The 19454-nt window shown below is 36.0% G+C and overlaps 28 non-coding genes across 28 annotated transcripts; all 28 read left to right on the top strand.

The window, feature by feature from the left end:
• The first annotated feature begins 291 nt into the window (after nt 1-291).
• Nucleotides 292-382, top strand: TRNAR-UCU (transfer RNA arginine (anticodon UCU)). The gene is given in 2 exon segments: nt 292-328; nt 347-382. It is a non-coding gene; the product is annotated as a tRNA-Arg (tRNA).
• A 459-nt stretch (nt 383-841) lies between these two features.
• On the top strand, nt 842-914 carry TRNAK-UUU (transfer RNA lysine (anticodon UUU)). The gene has a single exon. It is a non-coding gene; the product is annotated as a tRNA-Lys (tRNA).
• A 341-nt stretch (nt 915-1255) lies between these two features.
• On the top strand, nt 1256-1346 carry TRNAR-UCU (transfer RNA arginine (anticodon UCU)). The gene is given in 2 exon segments: nt 1256-1292; nt 1311-1346. It is a non-coding gene; the product is annotated as a tRNA-Arg (tRNA).
• A 1396-nt stretch (nt 1347-2742) lies between these two features.
• On the top strand, nt 2743-2815 carry TRNAK-UUU (transfer RNA lysine (anticodon UUU)). The gene has a single exon. It is a non-coding gene; the product is annotated as a tRNA-Lys (tRNA).
• A 341-nt stretch (nt 2816-3156) lies between these two features.
• Nucleotides 3157-3247, top strand: TRNAR-UCU (transfer RNA arginine (anticodon UCU)). The gene is given in 2 exon segments: nt 3157-3193; nt 3212-3247. It is a non-coding gene; the product is annotated as a tRNA-Arg (tRNA).
• Nucleotides 3248-3706: 459 nt separating this feature from the next.
• On the top strand, nt 3707-3779 carry TRNAK-UUU (transfer RNA lysine (anticodon UUU)). The gene has a single exon. It is a non-coding gene; the product is annotated as a tRNA-Lys (tRNA).
• A 1817-nt stretch (nt 3780-5596) lies between these two features.
• On the top strand, nt 5597-5669 carry TRNAK-UUU (transfer RNA lysine (anticodon UUU)). Its single transcript has one exon. It is a non-coding gene; the product is annotated as a tRNA-Lys (tRNA).
• Nucleotides 5670-6010: 341 nt separating this feature from the next.
• Nucleotides 6011-6101, top strand: TRNAR-UCU (transfer RNA arginine (anticodon UCU)). Its single transcript is given in 2 exon segments — nt 6011-6047; nt 6066-6101. It is a non-coding gene; the product is annotated as a tRNA-Arg (tRNA).
• A 459-nt stretch (nt 6102-6560) lies between these two features.
• On the top strand, nt 6561-6633 carry TRNAK-UUU (transfer RNA lysine (anticodon UUU)). Its single transcript has one exon. It is a non-coding gene; the product is annotated as a tRNA-Lys (tRNA).
• Nucleotides 6634-6974: 341 nt separating this feature from the next.
• On the top strand, nt 6975-7065 carry TRNAR-UCU (transfer RNA arginine (anticodon UCU)). The gene is given in 2 exon segments: nt 6975-7011; nt 7030-7065. It is a non-coding gene; the product is annotated as a tRNA-Arg (tRNA).
• Nucleotides 7066-8461: 1396 nt separating this feature from the next.
• On the top strand, nt 8462-8534 carry TRNAK-UUU (transfer RNA lysine (anticodon UUU)). Its single transcript has one exon. It is a non-coding gene; the product is annotated as a tRNA-Lys (tRNA).
• Nucleotides 8535-8874: 340 nt separating this feature from the next.
• TRNAR-UCU (transfer RNA arginine (anticodon UCU)) lies at nt 8875-8965 on the top strand. Its single transcript is given in 2 exon segments — nt 8875-8911; nt 8930-8965. It is a non-coding gene; the product is annotated as a tRNA-Arg (tRNA).
• A 459-nt stretch (nt 8966-9424) lies between these two features.
• Nucleotides 9425-9497, top strand: TRNAK-UUU (transfer RNA lysine (anticodon UUU)). The gene has a single exon. It is a non-coding gene; the product is annotated as a tRNA-Lys (tRNA).
• An 864-nt stretch (nt 9498-10361) lies between these two features.
• On the top strand, nt 10362-10434 carry TRNAK-UUU (transfer RNA lysine (anticodon UUU)). Its single transcript has one exon. It is a non-coding gene; the product is annotated as a tRNA-Lys (tRNA).
• Nucleotides 10435-10774: 340 nt separating this feature from the next.
• On the top strand, nt 10775-10865 carry TRNAR-UCU (transfer RNA arginine (anticodon UCU)). Its single transcript is given in 2 exon segments — nt 10775-10811; nt 10830-10865. It is a non-coding gene; the product is annotated as a tRNA-Arg (tRNA).
• A 459-nt stretch (nt 10866-11324) lies between these two features.
• TRNAK-UUU (transfer RNA lysine (anticodon UUU)) lies at nt 11325-11397 on the top strand. The gene has a single exon. It is a non-coding gene; the product is annotated as a tRNA-Lys (tRNA).
• Nucleotides 11398-12261: 864 nt separating this feature from the next.
• TRNAK-UUU (transfer RNA lysine (anticodon UUU)) lies at nt 12262-12334 on the top strand. The gene has a single exon. It is a non-coding gene; the product is annotated as a tRNA-Lys (tRNA).
• A 342-nt stretch (nt 12335-12676) lies between these two features.
• Nucleotides 12677-12767, top strand: TRNAR-UCU (transfer RNA arginine (anticodon UCU)). Its single transcript is given in 2 exon segments — nt 12677-12713; nt 12732-12767. It is a non-coding gene; the product is annotated as a tRNA-Arg (tRNA).
• Nucleotides 12768-13226: 459 nt separating this feature from the next.
• On the top strand, nt 13227-13299 carry TRNAK-UUU (transfer RNA lysine (anticodon UUU)). The gene has a single exon. It is a non-coding gene; the product is annotated as a tRNA-Lys (tRNA).
• Nucleotides 13300-14163: 864 nt separating this feature from the next.
• On the top strand, nt 14164-14236 carry TRNAK-UUU (transfer RNA lysine (anticodon UUU)). Its single transcript has one exon. It is a non-coding gene; the product is annotated as a tRNA-Lys (tRNA).
• A 342-nt stretch (nt 14237-14578) lies between these two features.
• Nucleotides 14579-14669, top strand: TRNAR-UCU (transfer RNA arginine (anticodon UCU)). Its single transcript is given in 2 exon segments — nt 14579-14615; nt 14634-14669. It is a non-coding gene; the product is annotated as a tRNA-Arg (tRNA).
• A 459-nt stretch (nt 14670-15128) lies between these two features.
• Nucleotides 15129-15201, top strand: TRNAK-UUU (transfer RNA lysine (anticodon UUU)). The gene has a single exon. It is a non-coding gene; the product is annotated as a tRNA-Lys (tRNA).
• Nucleotides 15202-16065: 864 nt separating this feature from the next.
• On the top strand, nt 16066-16138 carry TRNAK-UUU (transfer RNA lysine (anticodon UUU)). Its single transcript has one exon. It is a non-coding gene; the product is annotated as a tRNA-Lys (tRNA).
• Nucleotides 16139-16479: 341 nt separating this feature from the next.
• On the top strand, nt 16480-16570 carry TRNAR-UCU (transfer RNA arginine (anticodon UCU)). Its single transcript is given in 2 exon segments — nt 16480-16516; nt 16535-16570. It is a non-coding gene; the product is annotated as a tRNA-Arg (tRNA).
• A 459-nt stretch (nt 16571-17029) lies between these two features.
• Nucleotides 17030-17102, top strand: TRNAK-UUU (transfer RNA lysine (anticodon UUU)). The gene has a single exon. It is a non-coding gene; the product is annotated as a tRNA-Lys (tRNA).
• Nucleotides 17103-17966: 864 nt separating this feature from the next.
• On the top strand, nt 17967-18039 carry TRNAK-UUU (transfer RNA lysine (anticodon UUU)). Its single transcript has one exon. It is a non-coding gene; the product is annotated as a tRNA-Lys (tRNA).
• A 341-nt stretch (nt 18040-18380) lies between these two features.
• On the top strand, nt 18381-18471 carry TRNAR-UCU (transfer RNA arginine (anticodon UCU)). The gene is given in 2 exon segments: nt 18381-18417; nt 18436-18471. It is a non-coding gene; the product is annotated as a tRNA-Arg (tRNA).
• Nucleotides 18472-18930: 459 nt separating this feature from the next.
• Nucleotides 18931-19003, top strand: TRNAK-UUU (transfer RNA lysine (anticodon UUU)). Its single transcript has one exon. It is a non-coding gene; the product is annotated as a tRNA-Lys (tRNA).
• Nucleotides 19004-19454: the final 451 nt, after the last annotated feature.

Genomic DNA, 19454 nt, shown 5'->3' on the forward strand with positions numbered 1-19454 from the left:
TCCACTGCATGATGAATAAGATATTCCATTACCAAAATTAAAAAAAAAGTCTTTCATGGAGAAGTGAAAAACCCATCTGTCTCATATATCAGATGACGATACACTAAACTTAAGTTTTATGCAGACTTACCAACTGTATCATGTAGTTTGACACGGTGAATAACTTGTACCCAATTCAATATTCAAAATATAGCCATGGTTATAGTATCCAATGAACTTTATAAAGTTGATCAACAGCTCAAAGCTCATTATTTCATTTCTGAATATCTGTGCACCTCATTCAAGCAGATTGGCTCTGTGGCACAATGGATAGCGCATTGGACTTCTAGGTGAATGTCAAGAAGGTATTCAAAGGCTGTGGGTTCGAATCCCACCAGAGTCAGTTTTATCCCTGTTTATTTCATAACTATTTAAAGAAGTTATAAGCGATGCATGCATGCTTCTGCTTCACCAAAATCATTTGCTAAAAAAGGTCAGTAAAAGGAAGTCTATTTTAAAGAGACACCGTTCAATTTGGGTAATCTATGCAGAAGAGGAAATTGTCAGCTGTACTGATGAAAATATAATTTACTCGGAAGTAAGATTTTGGGCCCTTCCTTAATTTTACCATGTCAATAAACACATATGAATTTGACGTCAGCAAAAAAATGAGATAGTAGCAACTTCAGGACTAAAAATAAGGTTACATTTACTGAAGAAATTTCAAATGCTTGAAATATCAATTCATTATTATATTCTAGTGTATTTGGTACCTTATTCAGGTAACCATCTTAAGAAACATAGCGTTAGTTGGGACACTGCCAAATTTTGATTAGGTGATTTTGAGGTTTGCTGTATCAGAGCCTGGATAGCTCAGTCGGTAGAGCATCAGACTTTTAATCTGAGGGTCCAGGGTTCAAGTCCCTGTTCAGGCGGTAGGCTACTTTAAAGAAAAAGTATTCTGATTGTACATTCTTTTTGTGTTCCACTGCATGATGAATAAGATATTCCATTACCAAAATTAAAAAAAAACGTCTTTCATGGAGAAGTGAAAAACCCATCTGTCTCATATATCAGATGACGATACACTAAACTTAAGTTGTAGGCAGACTTACCAACTGTATCATGTAGTTTGACACGGTGAATAACTTTTACCCAATTCAATATTCAAAATATAGCCATGGTTATAGTATCCAATGAACTTTATAAAGTTGATCAACAGCTCAAAGCTCATTATTTCATTTCTGAATATCTGTGCACCTCATTCAAGCAGATTGGCTCTGTGGCGCAATGGATAGCGCATTGGACTTCTAGGTGAATGTCAATAAGGTATTCAAAGGCTGTGGGTTCGAATCCCACCAGAGTCAGTTTTATCCCTGTTTATTTCATAACTATTTAAAGAAGTTATAAGCGATGCATGCATGCTTCTGCTTCACCAAAATCATTTGCTAAAAAAGGTCAGTAAAAGGAAGTCTATTTTAAAGAGACACCGTTCAATTTGGGTAATCTATGCAGAAGAGGAAATTGTCAGCTGTACTGATGAAAATATAATTTACTCGGAAGTAAGATTTTGGGCCCTTCCTTAATTTTACCATGTCAATAAACACATATGAATTTGACGTCAGCAAAAAAATGAGATAGTAGCAACTTCAGGACTAAAAATAAGGTTACATTTACTGAAGAAATTTCAAATGCTTGAAATATCAATTCATTATTATATTCTAGTGTATTTGGTACCTTCGTCAGGTAACCATCTTAAGAAACATAGCGTTAGTTGGGACACTGCCAAATTTTGATTAGGTGATTTTGAGGTTTGCTGTATCAGAGCCTGGATAGCTCAGTCGGTAGAGCATCAGACTTTTAATCTGAGGATCCAGGGTTCAAGTCCCTGTTCAGGCGGTTTGTTTAAAGAAAATGTACTCTAATGACATGCTCTTTTCAGGATCCAATGAACGAGTAGTCCCATTATAGTAATTGCAAGTTACTCTTAATGGAGCCATTAAATACCCATCGGTCGTGTACCATTTGACAAGAGTTAAGAAGACTTACCGCAACGGTATCATGTCGTTTGAGATGTTGATTATCTTTTCCCCAATTCAATGTTCAAAATGGAACCCTGCTTATAGTTTCCAAATCACTTTATAAAGTTGGTCAACCGCTGATAGCTCATCTTTTTATTTGAGAATTTCTGTTCACCTTGTTGAATCAGGTTGGATCTCTGGTGCAATGGATAGCGGCTTGGGGTTCTAGGCTAATGTAGAGAAAGCATTCAAAGTCTTTGGGTTGCAATACTAGCTGGGTCAGTTTTATCCCTCCTTTATCTTATAACTAATTGAAACAGTAACAAACAATGCCTGCTTCTGCATAACCAGAGACATTTACCAAAACGGCAGTGAAAGAAAGTCTATTTAAACAGACACTGTTTGCTTTGAAAATGTTGCATAATCTATGCCCAAGAGTAAATTTCCAGTTATACTGCTGGACATGTAATTTAGTACCTAGTAATAGTATTTGGCCTTTTACTAATTTCACAATGTCAATTTAGAGACATGATTTCTAAGTCAGCCGAAAATGAGATAGAACGAATTTCAGGATTTAAAATAGATTACGTGTGCTGCTGAAATTTCAAATGCTTGAAATATCAATTAATTATTAAACTCTACATATTTGATTGCTAATATATGTAACCATATTAAGAATTAAAGTGTAGGTTGGTGTGCGTCCACATCATTTTTAGCTGATTTTTAGTTGCAGTGTTGCAGAGCCTGGATAGCTCAGTCGGTAGAGCATCAGACTTTTAATCTGAGGGTCCAGGGTTCAAGTCCCTGTTCAGGCGGTCGGCTACTTTAAAGAAAAAGTATTCTGATTGTACATTCTTTTTGTGTTCCACTGCATGATGAATAAGATATTCCATTACCAAAATTAAAAAAAAAAGTCTTTCATGGAGAAGTGAAAAACCCATCTGTCTCATATATCAGATGACGATACACTAAACTTAAGTTTTATGCAGACTTACCAACTGTATCATGTAGTTTGACACGGTGAATAACTTTTACCCAATTCAATATTCAAAATATAGCCATGGTTATAGTATCCAATGAACTTTATAAAGTTGATCAACAGCTCAAAGCTCATTATTTCATTTCTGAATATCTGTGCACCTCATTCAAGCAGATTGGCTCTGTGGCGCAATGGATAGCGCATTGGACTTCTAGGTGAATGTCAAGAAGGTATTCAAAGGCTGTGGGTTCGAATCCCACCAGAGTCAGTTTTATCCCTGTTTATTTCATAACTATTTAAAGAAGTTATAAGCGATGCATGCATGCTTCTGCTTCAACAAAATCATTTGCTAAAAAAGGTCAGTAAAAGGAAGTCTATTTTAAAGAGACACCGTTCAATTTGGGTAATCTATGCAGAAGAGGAAATTGTCAGCTGTACTGATGAAAATATAATTTACTCGGAAGTAAGATTTTGGGCCCTTCCTTAATTTTACCATGTCAATAAACACATATGAATTTGACGTCAGCAAAAAAATGAGATAGTAGCAACTTCAGGACTAAAAATAAGGTTACATTTACTGAAGAAATTTCAAATGCTTGAAATATCAATTCATTATTATATTCTAGTGTATTTGGTACCTTATTCAGGTAACCAGCTTAAGAAACATAGCGTTAGTTGGGACACTGCCAAATTTTGATTAGGTGATTTTGAGGTTTGCTGTATCAGAGCCTGGATAGCTCAGTCGGTAGAGCATCAGACTTTTAATCTGAGGGTCCAGGGTTCAAGTCCCTGTTCAGGCGGTAGGCTACTTTAAAGAAAAAGTATTCTGATTGTACATTCTTTTTGTGTTCCACTGCATGATGAATAAGATATTCCATTACCAAAATTAAAAAAAAAACGTCTTTCATGGAGAAGTGAAAAACCCATCTGTCTCATATATCAGATAACGATACACTAAACTTAAGTTGTAGGCAGACTTACCAACTGTATCATGTAGTTTGACACGGTGAATAACTTTTACCCAATTCAATATTCAAAATATAGCCATGGTTATAGTATCCAATGAACTTTATAAAGTTGATCAACAGCTCAAAGCTCATTATTTCATTTCTGAATATCTGTGCACCTCATTCAAGCAGATTGGCTCTGTGGCGCATTGGACTTCTAGGTGAATGTCAAAAAGGTATTCAAAGGCTGTGGGTTCGAATCCCACCAGAGTCAGTTTTATCCCTGTGTATTTCATAACTATTTAAAGAAGTTATAAGCGATGCATGCATGCTTCTGCTTCACCAAAATCATTTGCTAAAAAAGGTCAGTAAAAGGAAGTCTATTTTAAAGAGACACCGTTCAATTTGGGTAATCTATGCAGAAGAGGAAATTGTCAGCTGTACTGATGAAAATATAATTTACTCGGAAGTAAGATTTTGGGCCCTTCCTTAATTTTACCATGTCAATAAACACATATGAATTTGACGTCAGCAAAAAAATGAGATAGTAGCAACTTCAGGACTAAAAATAAGGTTACATTTACTGAAGAAATTTCAAATGCTTGAAATATCAATTCATTATTATATTCTAGTGTATTTGGTAACTTCTTCAGGTAACCATCTTAAGAAACATAGCGTTAGTTGGGACACTGCCAAATTTTGATTAGGTGATTTTGAGGTTTGCTGTATCAGAGCCTGGATAGCTCAGTCGGTAGAGCATCAGACTTTTAATCTGAGGGTCCAGGGTTCAAGTCCCTGTTTAGGCGGTTTGTTTAAAGAAAATGTACTCTAATGACATGCTCTTTTCAGGATCCAATGAACGAGTAGTCCCATTAGAGTAATTGCAAGTTACTCTTAATGGAGCCATTAAATACCCATCGGTCGTGTACCATTTGACAAGAGTTAAGAAGACTTACCGCAACGGTATCATGTCGTTTGAGATGTTGATTATCTTTTCCCCAATTCAATGTTCAAAATGGAACCCTGCTTATAGTTTCCAAATCACTTTATAAAGTTGGTCAACCGCTGATAGCTCATCTTTTTATTTGAGAATTTCTGTTCACCTTGTTGAATCAGGTTGGATCTCTGGTGCAATGGATAGCGGCTTGGGGTTCTAGGCGAATGTAGAGAAAGCATTCAAAGTCTTTGGGTTGGAATACTAGCTGGGTCAGTTTTATCCCTCCTTTATCTTATAACTAATTGAAACAGTAACAAACAATGCCTGCTTCTGCATAACCAGAGACATTTACCAAAACGGCAGTGAAAGAAAGTCTATTTAAACAGACACTGTTTGCTTTGAAAATGTTGCATAATCTATGCCCAAGAGTAAATTTCCAGTTATACTGCTGGACATGTAATTTAGTACCTAGTAATAGTATTTGGCCTTTTACTAATTTCACAATGTCAATTTAGAGACATGATTTCTAAGTCAGCCGAAAATAAGATAGAACGAATTTCAGGATTTAAATTAGATTACGTGTGCTGCTGAAATTTCAAATGCTTGAAATATCAATTAATTATTAAACTCTACATATTTGATTGCTAATATATGTAACCATATTAAGAATTAAAGTGTAGGTTGGTGTGCGTCCACATCATTTTTAGCTGATTTTTAGTTGCAGTGTTGCAGAGCCTGGATAGCTCAGTCGGTAGAGCATCAGACTTTTAATCTGAGGGTCCAGGGTTCAAGTCCCTGTTCAGGCGGTCGGCTACTTTAAAGAAAAAGTATTCTGATTGTACATTCTTTTTGTGTTCCACTGCATGATGAATAAGATATTCCATTACCAAAATTAAAAAAAAAAGTCTTTCATGGAGAAGTGAAAAACCCATCTGTCTCATATATCAGATGACGATACACTAAACTTAAGTTTTATGCAGACTTACCAACTGTATCATGTAGTTTGACACGGTGAATAACTTTTACCCAATTCAATATTCAAAATATAGCCATGGTTATAGTATCCAATGAACTTTATAAAGTTGATCAACAGCTCAAAGCTCATTATTTCATTTCTGAATATCTGTGCACCTCATTCAAGCAGATTGGCTCTGTGGCGCAATGGATAGCGCATTGGACTTCTAGGTGAATGTCAAGAAGGTATTCAAAGGCTGTGGGTTCGAATCCCACCAGAGTCAGTTTTATCCCTGTTTATTTCATAACTATTTAAAGAAGTTATAAGCGATGCATGCATGCTTCTGCTTCACCAAAATCATTTGCTAAAAAAGGTCAGTAAAAGGAAGTCTATTTTAAAGAGACACCGTTCAATTTGGGTAATCTATGCAGAAGAGGAAATTGTCAGCTGTACTGATGAAAATATAATTTACTCGGAAGTAAGATTTTGGGCCCTTCCTTAATTTTACCATGTCAACAAACACATATGAATTTGACGTCAGCAAAAAAATGAGATAGTAGCAACTTCAGGACTAAAAATAAGGTTACATTTACTGAAGAAATTTCAAATGCTTGAAATATCAATTCATTATTATATTCTAGTGTATTTGGTACCTTATTCAGGTAACCATCTTAAGAAACATAGCGTTAGTTGGGACACTGCCAAATTTTGATTAGGTGATTTTGAGGTTTGCTGTATCAGAGCCTGGATAGCTCAGTCGGTAGAGCATCAGACTTTTAATCTGAGGGTCCAGGGTTCAATTCCCTGTTCAGGCGGTAGGCTACTTTAAAGAAAAAGTATTCTGATTGTACATTCTTTTTGTGTTCCACTGCATGATGAATAAGATATTCCATTACCAAAATTAAAAAAAAACGTCTTTCATGGAGAAGTGAAAAACCCATCTGTCTCATATATCAGATGACGATACACTAAACTTAAGTTGTAGGCAGACTTACCAACTGTATCATGTAGTTTGACACGGTGAATAACTTTTACCCAATTCAATATTCAAAATATAGCCATGGTTATAGTATCCAATGAACTTTATAAAGTTGATCAACAGCTCAAAGCTCATTATTTCATTTCTGAATATCTGTGCACCTCATTCAAGCAGATTGGCTCTGTGGCGCAATGGATAGCGCATTGGACTTCTAGGTGAATGTCAAGAAGGTATTCAAAGGCTGTGGGTTCGAATCCCACCAGAGTCAGTTTTATCCCTGTTTATTTCATAACTATTTAAAGAAGTTATAAGCGATGCATGCATGCTTCTGCTTCACCAAAATCATTTGCTAAAAAAGGTCAGTAAAAGGAAGTCTATTTTAAAGAGACACCGTTCAATTTGGGTAATCTATGCAGAAGAGGAAATTGTCAGCTGTACTGATGAAAATATAATTTACTCGGAAGTAAGATTTTGGGCCCTTCCTTAATTTTACCATGTCAATAAACACATATGAATTTGACGTCAGCAAAAAAATGAGATAGTAGCAACTTCAGGACTAAAAATAAGGTTACATTTACTGAAGAAATTTCAAATGCTTGAAATATCAATTCATTATTATATTCTAGTGTATTTGGTACCTTCGTCAGGTAACCATCTTAAGAAACATAGCGTTAGTTGGGACACTGCCAAATTTTGATTAGGTGATTTTGAGGTTTGCTGTATCAGAGCCTGGATAGCTCAGTCGGTAGAGCATCAGACTTTTAATCTGAGGATCCAGGGTTCAAGTCCCTGTTCAGGCGGTTTGTTTAAAGAAAATGTACTCTAATGACATGCTCTTTTCAGGATCCAATGAACGAGTAGTCCCATTATAGTAATTGCAAGTTACTCTTAATGGAGCCATTAAATACCCATCGGTCGTGTACCATTTGACAAGAGTTAAGAAGACTTACCGCAACGGTATCATGTTGTTTGAGATGTTGATTATCTTTTCCCCAATTCAATGTTCAAAATGGAACCCTGCTTATAGTTTCCAAATCACTTTATAAAGTTGGTCAACCGCTGATAGCTCATCTTTTTATTTGAGAATTTCTGTTCACCTTGTTGAATCAGGTTGGATCTCTGGTGCAATGGATAGCGGCTTGGGGTTCTAGGCTAATGTAGAGAAAGCATTCAAAGTCTTTGGGTTGGAATACTAGCTGGGTCAGTTTTATCCCTCCTTTATCTTATAACTAATTGAAACAGTAACAAACAATGCCTGCTTCTGCATAACCAGAGACATTTACCAAAACGGCAGTGAAAGAAAGTCTATTTAAACAGACACTGTTTGCTTTGAAAATGTTGCATAATCTATGCCCAAGAGTAAATTTCCAGTTATACTGCTGGACATGTAATTTAGTACCTAGTAATAGTATTTGGCCTTTTACTAATTTCACAATGTCAATTTAGAGACATGATTTCTAAGTCAGCCGAAAATGAGATAGAACGAATTTCAGGATTTAAAATAGATTACGTGTGCTGCTGAAATTTCAAATGCTTGAAATATCAATTAATTATTAAACTCTACATATTTGATTGCTAATATATGTAACCATATTAAGAATTAAAGTGTAGGTTGGTGTGCGTCCACATCATTTTTAGCTGATTTTTAGTTGCAGTGTTGCAGAGCCTGGATAGCTCAGTCGGTAGAGCATCAGACTTTTAATCTGAGGGTCCAGGGTTCAAGTCCCTGTTCAGGCGGTCGGCTACTTTAAAGAAAAAGTATTCTGATTGTACATTCTTTTTGTGTTCCACTGCATGATGAATAAGATATTCCATTACCAAAATTAAAAAAAAAGTCTTTCATGGAGAAGTGAAAAACCCATCTGTCTCATATATCAGATGACGATACACTAAACTTAAGTTTTATGCAGACTTACCAACTGTATCATGTAGTTTGACACGGTGAATAACTTTTACCCAATTCAATATTCAAAATATAGCCATGGTTATAGTATCCAATGAACTTTATAAAGTTGATCAACAGCTCAAAGCTCATTATTTCATTTCTGAATATCTGTGCACCTCATTCAAGCAGATTGGCTCTGTGGCGCAATGGATAGCGCATTGGACTTCTAGGTGAATGTCAAGAAGGTATTCAAAGGCTGTGGGTTCGAATCCCACCAGAGTCAGTTTTATCCCTGTTTATTTCATAACTATTTAAAGAAGTTATAAGCGATGCATGCATGCTTCTGCTTCACCAAAATCATTTGCTAAAAAAGGTCAGTAAAAGGAAGTCTATTTTAAAGAGACACCGTTCAATTTGGGTAATCTATGCAGAAGAGGAAATTGTCAGCTGTACTGATGAAAATATAATTTACTCGGAAGTAAGATTTTGGGCCCTTCCTTAATTTTCCCATGTCAATAAACACATATGAATTTGACGTCAGCAAAAAAATGAGATAGTAGCAACTTCAGGATTAAAAATAAGGTTACATTTACTGAAGAAATTTCAAATGCTTGAAATATCAATTCATTATTATATTCTAGTGTATTTGGTACCTTCTTCAGGTAACCATCTTAAGAAACATAGCGTTAGTTGGGACACTGCCAAATTTTGATTAGGTGATTTTGAGGTTTGCTGTATCAGAGCCTGGATAGCTCAGTCGGTAGAGCATCAGACTTTTAATCTGAGGGTCCAGGGTTCAAGTCCCTGTTCAGGCGGTTTGTTTAAAGAAAATGTACTCTAATGACATGCTCTTTTCAGGATCCAATGAACGAGTAGTCCCATTAGAGTAATTGCAAGTTACTCTTAATGGAGCCATTAAATACCCATCGGTCGTGTACCATTTGACAAGAGTTAAGAAGACTTACCGCAACGGTATCATGTCGTTTGAGATGTTGATTATCTTTTCCCCAATTCAATGTTCAAAATGGAACCCTGCTTATAGTTTCCAAATCACTTTATAAAGTTGGTCAACCGCTGATAGCTCATCTTTTTATTTGAGAATTTCTGTTCACCTTGTTGAATCAGGTTGGATCTCTGGTGCAATGGATAGCGGCTTGGGGTTCTAGGCGAATGTAGAGAAAGCATTCAAAGTCTTTGGGTTGGAATACTAGCTGGGTCAGTTTTATCCCTCCTTTATCTTATAACTAATTGAAACAGTAACAAACAATGCCTGCTTCTGCATAACCAGAGACATTTACCAAAACGGCAGTGAAAGAAAGTCTATTTAAACAGACACTGTTTGCTTTGAAAATGTTGCATAATCTATGCCCAAGAGTAAATTTCCAGTTATACTGCTGGACATGTAATTTAGTACCTAGTAATAGTATTTGGCCTTTTACTAATTTCACAATGTCAATTTAGAGACATGATTTCTAAGTCAGCCGAAAATGAGATAGAACGAATTTCAGGATTTAAAATAGATTACGTGTGCTGCTGAAATTTCAAATGCTTGAAATATCAATTAATTATTAAACTCTACATATTTGATTGCTAATATATGTAACCATATTAAGAATTAAAGTGTAGGTTGGTGTGCGTCCACATCATTTTTAGCTGATTTTTAGTTGCAGTGTTGCAGAGCCTGGATAGCTCAGTCGGTAGAGCATCAGACTTTTAATCTGAGGGTCCAGGGTTCAAGTCCCTGTTCAGGCGGTCGGCTACTTTAATGAAAAAGTATTCTGATTGTACATTCTTTTTGTGTTCCACTGCATGATGAATAAGATATTCCATTACCAAAATTAAAAAAAAAGTCTTTCATGGAGAAGTGAAAAACCCATCTGTCTCATATATCAGATGACGATACACTAAACTTAAGTTTTATGCAGACTTACCAACTGTATCATGTAGTTTGACACGGTGAATAACTTTTACCCAATTCAATATTCAAAATATAGCCATGGTTATAGTATCCAATGAACTTTATAAAGTTGATCAACAGCTCAAAGCTCATTATTTCATTTCTGAATATCTGTGCACCTCATTCAAGCAGATTGGCTCTGTGGCGCAATGGATAGCGCATTGGACTTCTAGGTGAATGTCAAGAAGGTATTCAAAGGCTGTGGGTTCGAATCCCACCAGAGTCAGTTTTATCCCTGTTTATTTCATAACTATTTAAAGAAGTTATAAGCGATGCATGCATGCTTCTGCTTCACCAAAATCATTTGCTAAAAAAGGTCAGTAAAAGGAAGTCTATTTTAAAGAGACACCGTTCAATTTGGGTAATCTATGCAGAAGAGGAAATTGTCAGCTGTACTGATGAAAATATAATTTACTCGGAAGTAAGATTTTGGGCCCTTCCTTAATTTTCCCATGTCAATAAACACATATGAATTTGACGTCAGCAAAAAAATGAGATAGTAGCAACTTCAGGATTAAAAATAAGGTTACATTTACTGAAGAAATTTCAAATGCTTGAAATATCAATTCATTATTATATTCTAGTGTATTTGGTACCTTCTTCAGGTAACCATCTTAAGAAACATAGCGTTAGTTGGGACACTGCCAAATTTTGATTAGGTGATTTTGAGGTTTGCTGTATCAGAGCCTGGATAGCTCAGTCGGTAGAGCATCAGACTTTTAATCTGAGGGTCCAGGGTTCAAGTCCCTGTTCAGGCGGTTTGTTTAAAGAAAATGTACTCTAATGACATGCTCTTTTCAGGATCCAATGAACGAGTAGTCCCATTAGAGTAATTGCAAGTTACTCTTAATGGAGCCATTAAATACCCATCGGTCGTGTACCATTTGACAAGAGTTAAGAAGACTTACCGCAACGGTATCATGTCGTTTGAGATGTTGATTATCTTTTCCCCAATTCAATGTTCAAAATGGAACCCTGCTTATAGTTTCCAAATCACTTTATAAAGTTGGTCAACCGCTGATAGCTCATCTTTTTATTTGAGAATTTCTGTTCACCTTGTTGAATCAGGTTGGATCTCTGGTGCAATGGATAGCGGCTTGGGGTTCTAGGCGAATGTAGAGAAAGCATTCAAAGTCTTTGGGTTGGAATACTAGCTGGGTCAGTTTTATCCCTCCTTTATCTTATAACTAATTGAAACAGTAACAAACAATGCCTGCTTCTGCATAACCAGAGACATTTACCAAAACGGCAGTGAAAGAAAGTCTATTTAAACAGACACTGTTTGCTTTGAAAATGTTGCATAATCTATGCCGAAGAGTAAATTTCCAGTTATACTGCCGGACATGTAATTTAGTACCTAGTAATAGTATTTGGCCTTTTACTAATTTCACAATGTCAATTTAGAGACATGATTTCTAAGTCAGCCGAAAATGAGATAGAACGAATTTCAGGATTTAAAATAGATTACGTGTGCTGCTGAAATTTCAAATGCTTGAAATATCAATTAATTATTAAACTCTACATATTTGATTGCTAATATATGTAACCATATTAAGAATTAAAGTGTAGGTTGGTGTGCGTCCACATCATTTTTAGCTGATTTTTAGTTGCAGTGTTGCAGAGCCTGGATAGCTCAGTCGGTAGAGCATCAGACTTTTAATCTGAGGGTCCAGGGTTCAAGTCCCTGTTCAGGCGGTCGGCTACTTTAAAGAAAAAGTATTCTGATTGTACATTCTTTTTGTGTTCCACTGCATGATGAATAAGATATTCCATTACCAAAATTAAAAAAAAAACGTCTTTCATGGAGAAGTGAAAAACCCATCTGTCTCATATATCAGATGACGATACACTAAACTTAAGTTGTATGCAGACTTACCAACTGTATCATGTAGTTTGACACGGTGAATAACTTTTACCCAATTCAATATTCAAAATATAGCCATGGTTATAGTATCCAATGAACTTTATAAAGTTGATCAACAGCTCAAAGCTCATTATTTCATTTCTGAATATCTGTGCACCTCATTCAAGCAGATTGGCTCTGTGGCGCAATGGATAGCGCATTGGACTTCTACGTGAATGTCAAGAAGGTATTCAAAGGCTGTGGGTTCTAATCCCACCAGAGTCAGTTTTATCCCTGTTTATTTCATAACTATTTAAAGAAGTTATAAGCGATGCATGCATGCTTCTGCTTCACCAAAATCATTTGCTAAAAAAGGTCAGTAAAAGGAAGTCTATTTTAAAGAGACACCGTTCAATTTGGGTAATCTATGCAGAAGAGGAAATTGTCAGCTGTACTGATGAAAATATAATTTACTCGGAAGTAAGATTTTGGGCCCTTCCTTAATTTTACCATGTCAATAAACACATATGAATTTGACGTCAGCAAAAAAATGAGATAGTAGCAACTTCAGGACTAAAAATAAGGTTACATTTACTGAAGAAATTTCAAATGCTTGAAATATCAATTCATTATTATATTCTAGTGTATTTGGTACCTTCTTCAGGTAACCATCTTAAGAAACATAGCGTTAGTTGGGACACTGCCAAATTTTGATTAGGTGATTTTGAGGTTTGCTGTATCAGAGCCTGGATAGCTCAGTCGGTAGAGCATCAGACTTTTAATCTGAGGGTCCAGGGTTCAAGTCCCTGTTCAGGCAGTTTGTTTAAAGAAAATGTACTCTAATGACATGCTCTTTTCAGGATCCAATGAACGAGTAGTCCCATTAGAGTAATTGCAAGTTACTCTTAATGGAGCCATTAAATACCCATCGGTCGTGTACCATTTGACAAGAGTTAAGAAGACTTACCGCAACGGTATCATGTCGTTTGAGATGTTGATTATCTTTTCCCCAATTCAATGTTCAAAATGGAACCCTGCTTATAGTTTCCAAATCACTTTATAAAGTTGGTCAACCGCTGATAGCTCATCTTTTTATTTGAGAATTTCTGTTCACCTTGTTGAATCAGGTTGGATCTCTGGTGCAATGGATAGCGGCTTGGGGTTCTAGGCGAATGTAGAGAAAGCATTCAAAGTCTTTGGGTTGGAATACTAGCTGGGTCAGTTTTATCCCTCCTTTATCTTATAACTAATTGAAACAGTAACAAACAATGCCTGCTTCTGCATAACCAGAGACATTTACCAAAACGGCAGTGAAAGAAAGTCTATTTAAACAGACACTGTTTGCTTTGAAAATGTTGCATAATCTATGCCGAAGAGTAAATTTCCAGTTATACTGCCGGACATGTAATTTAGTACCTAGTAATAGTATTTGGCCTTTTACTAATTTCACAATGTCAATTTAGAGACATGATTTCTAAGTCAGCCGAAAATGAGATAGAACGAATTTCAGGATTTAAAATAGATTACGTGTGCTGCTGAAATTTCAAATGCTTGAAATATCAATTAATTATTAAACTCTACATATTTGATTGCTAATATATGTAACCATATTAAGAATTAAAGTGTAGGTTGGTGTGCGTCCACATCATTTTTAGCTGATTTTTAGTTGCAGTGTTGCAGAGCCTGGATAGCTCAGTCGGTAGAGCATCAGACTTTTAATCTGAGGGTCCAGGGTTCAAGTCCCTGTTCAGGCGGTCGGCTACTTTAAAGAAAAAGTATTCTGATTGTACATTCTTTTTGTGTTCCACTGCATGATGAATAAGATATTCCATTACCAAAATTAAAAAAAAAACGTCTTTCATGGAGAAGTGAAAAACCCATCTGTCTCATATATCAGATGACGATACACTAAACTTAAGTTGTATGCAGACTTACCAACTGTATCATGTAGTTTGACACGGTGAATAACTTTTACCCAATTCAATATTCAAAATATAGCCATGGTTATAGTATCCAATGAACTTTATAAAGTTGATCAACAGCTCAAAGCTCATTATTTCATTTCTGAATATCTGTGCACCTCATTCAAGCAGATTGGCTCTGTGGCGCAATGGATAGCGCATTGGACTTCTACGTGAATGTCAAGAAGGTATTCAAAGGCTGTGGGTTCTAATCCCACCAGAGTCAGTTTTATCCCTGTTTATTTCATAACTATTTAAAGAAGTTATAAGCGATGCATGCATGCTTCTGCTTCACCAAAATCATTTGCTAAAAAAGGTCAGTAAAAGGAAGTCTATTTTAAAGAGACACCGTTCAATTTGGGTAATCTATGCAGAAGAGGAAATTGTCAGCTGTACTGATGAAAATATAATTTACTCGGAAGTAAGATTTTGGGCCCTTCCTTAATTTTACCATGTCAATAAACACATATGAATTTGACGTCAGCAAAAAAATGAGATAGTAGCAACTTCAGGATTAAAAATAAGGTTACATTTACAGAAGAAATTTAAAATGCTTGAAATATCAATTCATTATTATATTCTAGTGTATTTGGTACCTTCTTCAGGTAACCATCTTAAGAAACATAGCGTTAGTTGGGACACTGCCAAATTTTGATTAGGTGATTTTGAGGTTTGCTGTATCAGAGCCTGGATAGCTCAGTCGGTAGAGCATCAGACTTTTAATCTGAGGGTCCAGGGTTCAAGTCCCTGTTCAGGCGGTTTGTTTAAAGAAAATGTACTCTAATGACATGCTCTTTTCAGGATCCAATGAACGAGTAGTCCCATTAGAGTAATTGCAAGTTACTCTTAATGGAGCCATTAAATACCCATCGGTCGTGTACCATTTGACAAGAGTTAAGAAGACTTACCGCAACGGTATCATGTCGTTTGAGATGTTGATTATCTTTTCCCCAATTCAATGTTCAAAATGGAACCCTGCTTATAGTTTCCAAATCACTTTATAAAGTTGGTCAACCGCTGATAGCTCATCTTTTTAGTTGAGAATTTCTGTTCACCTTGTTGAATCAGGTTGGATCTCTGGTGCAATGGATAGCGGCTTGGGGTTCTAGGCGAATGTAGAGAAAGCATTCAAAGTCTTTGGGTTGGAATACTAGCTGGGTCAGTTTTATCCCTCCTTTATCTTATAACTAATTGAAACAGTAACAAACAATGCCTGCTTCTGCATAACCAGAGACATTTACCAAAACGGCAGTGAAAGAAAGTCTATTTAAACAGACACTGTTTGCTTTGAAAATGTTGCATAATCTATGCCGAAGAGTAAATTTCCAGTTATACTGCCGGACATGTAATTTAGTACCTAGTAATAGTATTTGGCCTTTTACTAATTTCACAATGTCAATTTAGAGACATGATTTCTAAGTCAGCCGAAAATGAGATAGAACGAATTTCAGGATTTAAAATAGATTACGTGTGCTGCTGAAATTTCAAATGCTTGAAATATCAATTAATTATTAAACTCTACATATTTGATTGCTAATATATGTAACCATATTAAGAATTAAAGTGTAGGTTGGTGTGCGTCCACATCATTTTTAGCTGATTTTTAGTTGCAGTGTTGCAGAGCCTGGATAGCTCAGTCGGTAGAGCATCAGACTTTTAATCTGAGGGTCCAGGGTTCAAGTCCCTGTTCAGGCGGTCGGCTACTTTAAAGAAAAAGTATTCTGATTGTACATTCTTTTTGTGTTCCACTGCATGATGAATAAGATATTCCATTACCAAAATTAAAAAAAAAACGTCTTTCATGGAGAAGTGAAAAACCCATCTGTCTCATATATCAGATGACGATACACTAAACTTAAGTTGTATGCAGACTTACCAACTGTATCATGTAGTTTGACACGGTGAATAACTTTTACCCAATTCAATATTCAAAATATAGCCATGGTTATAGTATCCAATGAACTTTATAAAGTTGATCAACAGCTCAAAGCTCATTATTTCATTTCTGAATATCTTGCACCTCATTCAAGCAGATTGGCTCTGTGGCGCAATGGATAGCGCATTGGACTTCTACGTGAATGTCAAGAAGGTATTCAAAGGCTGTGGGTTCTAATCCCACCAGAGTCAGTTTTATCCCTGTTTATTTCATAACTATTTAAAGAAGTTATAAGCGATGCATGCATGCTTCTGCTTCACCAAAATCATTTGCTAAAAAAGGTCAGTAAAAGGAAGTCTATTTTAAAGAGACACCGTTCAATTTGGGTAATCTATGCAGAAGAGGAAATTGTCAGCTGTACTGATGAAAATATAATTTACTCGGAAGTAAGATTTTGGGCCCTTCCTTAATTTTACCATGTCAATAAACACATATGAATTTGACGTCAGCAAAAAAATGAGATAGTAGCAACTTCAGGACTAAAAATAAGGTTACATTTACTGAAGAAATTTCAAATGCTTGAAATATCAATTCATTATTATATTCTAGTGTATTTGGTACCTTCTTCAGGTAACCATCTTAAGAAACATAGCGTTAGTTGGGACACTGCCAAATTTTGATTAGGTGATTTTGAGGTTTGCTGTATCAGAGCCTGGATAGCTCAGTCGGTAGAGCATCAGACTTTTAATCTGAGGGTCCAGGGTTCAAGTCCCTGTTCAGGCGGTTTGTTTAAAGAAAATGTACTCTAATGACATGCTCTTTTCAGGATCCAATGAACGAGTAGTCCCATTAGAGTAATTGCAAGTTACTCTTAATGGAGCCATTAAATACCCATCGGTCGTGTACCATTTGACAAGAGTTAAGAAGACTTACCGCAACGGTATCATGTCGTTTGAGATGTTGATTATCTTTTCCCCAATTCAATGTTCAAAATGGAACCCTGCTTATAGTTTCCAAATCACTTTATAAAGTTGGTCAACCGCTGATAGCTCATCTTTTTAGTTGAGAATTTCTGTTCACCTTGTTGAATCAGGTTGGATCTCTGGTGCAATGGATAGCGGCTTGGGGTTCTAGGCGAATGTAGAGAAAGCATTCAAAGTCTTTGGGTTGGAATACTAGCTGGGTCAGTTTTATCCCTCCTTTATCTTATAACTAATTGAAACAGTAACAAACAATGCCTGCTTCTGCATAACCAGAGACATTTACCAAAACGGCAGTGAAAGAAAGTCTATTTAAACAGACACTGTTTGCTTTGAAAATGTTGCATAATCTATGCCGAAGAGTAAATTTCCAGTTATACTGCCGGACATGTAATTTAGTACCTAGTAATAGTATTTGGCCTTTTACTAATTTCACAATGTCAATTTAGAGACATGATTTCTAAGTCAGCCGAAAATGAGATAGAACGAATTTCAGGATTTAAAATAGATTACGTGTGCTGCTGAAATTTCAAATGCTTGAAATATCAATTAATTATTAAACTCTACATATTTGATTGCTAATATATGTAACCATATTAAGAATTAAAGTGTAGGTTGGTGTGCGTCCACATCATTTTTAGCTGATTTTTAGTTGCAGTGTTGCAGAGCCTGGATAGCTCAGTCGGTAGAGCATCAGACTTTTAATCTGAGGGTCCAGGGTTCAAGTCCCTGTTCAGGCGGTCGGCTACTTTAAAGAAAAAGTATTCTGATTGTACATTCTTTTTGTGTTCCACTGCATGATGAATAAGATATTCCATTACCAAAATTAAAAAAAAAACGTCTTTCATGGAGAAGTGAAAAACCCATCTGTCTCATATATCAGATGACGATACACTAAACTTAAGTTGTATGCAGACTTACCAACTGTATCATGTAGTTTGACACGGTGAATAACTTTTACCCAATTCAATATTCAAAATATAGCCATGGTTATAGTATCCAATGAACTTTATAAAGTTGATCAACAGCTCAAAGCTCATTATTTCATTTCTGAATATCTTGCACCTCATTCAAGCAGATTGGCTCTGTGGCGCAATGGATAGCGCATTGGACTTCTACGTGAATGTCAAGAAGGTATTCAAAGGCTGTGGGTTCTAATCCCACCAGAGTCAGTTTTATCCCTGTTTATTTCATAACTATTTAAAGAAGTTATAAGCGATGCATGCATGCTTCTGCTTCACCAAAATCATTTGCTAAAAAAGGTCAGTAAAAGGAAGTCTATTTTAAAGAGACACCGTTCAATTTGGGTAATCTATGCAGAAGAGGAAATTGTCAGCTGTACTGATGAAAATATAATTTACTCGGAAGTAAGATTTTGGGCCCTTCCTTAATTTTACCATGTCAATAAACACATATGAATTTGACGTCAGCAAAAAAATGAGATAGTAGCAACTTCAGGACTAAAAATAAGGTTACATTTACTGAAGAAATTTCAAATGCTTGAAATATCAATTCATTATTATATTCTAGTGTATTTGGTACCTTCTTCAGGTAACCATCTTAAGAAACATAGCGTTAGTTGGGACACTGCCAAATTTTGATTAGGTGATTTTGAGGTTAGCTGTATCAGAGCCTGGATAGCTCAGTCGGTAGAGCATCAGACTTTTAATCTGAGGGTCCAGGGTTCAAGTCCCTGTTCAGGCGGTTTGTTTAAAGAAAATGTACTCTAATGACATGCTCTTTTCAGGATCCAATGAACGAGTAGTCCCATTAGAGTAATTGCAAGTTACTCTTAATGGAGCCATTAAATACCCATCGGTCGTGTACCATTTGACAAGAGTTAAGAAGACTTACCGCAACGGTATCATGTCGTTTGAGATGTTGATTATCTTTTCCCCAATTCAATGTTCAAAATGGAACCCTGCTTATAGTTTCCAAATCACTTTATAAAGTTGGTCAACCGCTGATAGCTCATCTTTTTATTTGAGAATTTCTGTTCACCTTGTTGAATCAGGTTGGATCTCTGGTGCAATGGATAGCGGCTTGGGGTTCTAGGCGAATGTAGAGAAAGCATTCAAAGTCTTTGGGTTGGAATACTAGCTGGGTCAGTTTTATCCCTCCTTTATCTTATAACTAATTGAAACAGTAACAAACA

The sequence above is a fragment of the Triturus cristatus genome, chromosome 4_1 (genome assembly GCF_964204655.1).
Source record: "Triturus cristatus chromosome 4_1, aTriCri1.1, whole genome shotgun sequence".
Lineage (NCBI taxonomy): Eukaryota > Metazoa > Chordata > Amphibia > Caudata > Salamandridae > Triturus > Triturus cristatus.